Source organism: Silene latifolia, chromosome 5 (assembly GCF_048544455.1).
Source record: "Silene latifolia isolate original U9 population chromosome 5, ASM4854445v1, whole genome shotgun sequence".
Taxonomy (NCBI): Eukaryota; Viridiplantae; Streptophyta; class Magnoliopsida; order Caryophyllales; family Caryophyllaceae; genus Silene; species Silene latifolia.
This window is the reverse complement of record NC_133530.1, coordinates 60,528,569-60,530,687: the sequence shown is the minus strand read 5'-3', so window position 1 is coordinate 60,530,687 and position 2,119 is coordinate 60,528,569.

Genomic DNA, 2,119 nt, shown 5'->3' with positions numbered 1-2,119 from the left:
ATGACTCAAACCGGGTTCATTTTAGATTGACTCACCTTAGTTCATTGGTTCATTGGTTTAGGCTCCAAAATCATTGCTCTGATACCACTTTGTAACACCCCGATAAGTCGGGATCCTTTCCTCTAGGCATTCCCAACACATTGAGGCATTACAAGACTTGGTTTCCTAAGTTTGTAGTGCGAACAATCAAGTAAAGAAGTACCTAGCATAATATAAATAGATAAGTTGTAGTTAGTTAGACGGTTACAAGTTTAAGGGATATAAAGACCATCCTAAATAGTACAACCAAATCGAAGAGAATGGAGTTTAAATGTCAAAAACTAAGATAAACAAGAATAGTGACAACTAATGAAGACCGCTTCCCAAGTCCTCGTAACTAGCATGCTAACCTGTCAACACTGCTCCCCATATGGGGGTAAATCACCATATGGTTCATCACAGATATTTCAAAACCCAAGTGTTAGCCTAACGATATAAATGCTCAATGAAGGCAATAACTAATCCTACATACTCATATGACAATGCAAAGGCAATGACCAACACACCAACAAGATATGAAAATACATGAAAGCCATCCTCCAACATACACCTCCACAAACCGGTGACCGGGACACGCCCAAGACGTCACTATCAACACAAGGTACTCGGAACACGTCTGTGGTACCGGGATCGAGTGCGACTCGAGTCCCCTGCCAGACGTCGTGCCTCACCACACGGGTCCCTCCATAACCCAAGTACTAAATGTGCACATCCCCCTTGGAGTGGTAAGTTCCAAGGGTGACTTGAGCGGAAGACGGTTTTCCAACCGCCTTCCGTCTCCAAAATCATAACCAATAATCCTCCAATATCCTCCACTGTCAACCAAACCATGAACAAACCAAACAAGTCCGACAAACACAACTATGCAACCATATTAACACAACAAATACTATCATGATCAATCCTTCACTAATTCATTTCTTCTCATTTAATTTCTCTTTAACATGTTATAATGCAATGTAATCATCATTGTGACAATATACCATACTTACCTTCACATAATTACCATAAAGTCATCATATGTGATAAACTCTTATTATTAAAACGTGTTATAATGCAACTATCATGAGACAATGTAATTAATGATAATAAATGCACAATTAAACACCCATATCATTATAGCTAAGTAGGGAAAACTCTACTTCAAGCTTATCTTCACAAATCCACAAGCTACTCACTAGAAGTGCTCCTCAATGAAGCTCGCTACACATATTAATTACAACAATCATTACTACAAACTATTCTAATAAATCTACTAATTAAACTCTTTAATTATTACTCTTAATTCTCATAACCTAATTAATTATGAGGTAGTGTACTAGGATAATTAAGATTATTAAGACAATATTGGAGGAAGTGGAGTATAATTTAACTTACAAACAAGATGGATGAACGAGGCAATAATTCTTCACTTGGATGCTAGGGTTTTTGAGAGGATTTGTTGGTGGATACTTTAGACAGATGTTTGGGGAATTTTAGAGCATGGTGAGAATAAGGTTTGGGAAGGGTTTTAGGTGGAAAATCTGAAGAGATAAGCCATGAAAGCGACATCTAACCAAACAATCTTCACGTATAAGCTGTACTCGACCGGCACTCGGTCGAGTGGTCGATCCACTCAATTGAGAGGAGGCTCAACACGGTCGAGTGGATGGTCACTCGGTCGAGTGACCACTTTTCCAGGCTTCTAGTCTACTGTCAAAGGATACTCGGTCGAGTGGGGCTCCACTCGGCCGAGTGAATCGTCTACTCGGTAAAGTCTAAATCTTTATAAATGCGAGGTATTACAATCCCTCGCCCCCCCCCCCCCCCCCAAAAAAAAAAGAACTATGTCCCCGAAGTTCACACCCGACACTATAAAAGCCAAAATTCTATATCCAATTAAATTCTCAAGGTGAAAGGCGGTGAGTCGGGTATCATGAACCTAATGCGCTGTGACCAACTAAAAGCTATTAGGCTAAGTAAAAGAATTAAGAAACCCGTGCTACTTGTACTTGCGTAATACGTCCTACCCCTCTAGAAACATGATTAAGATCTCGTAACCAGACTCATACCTACGCGAAGAGGTGAGGGTATCGCTCTT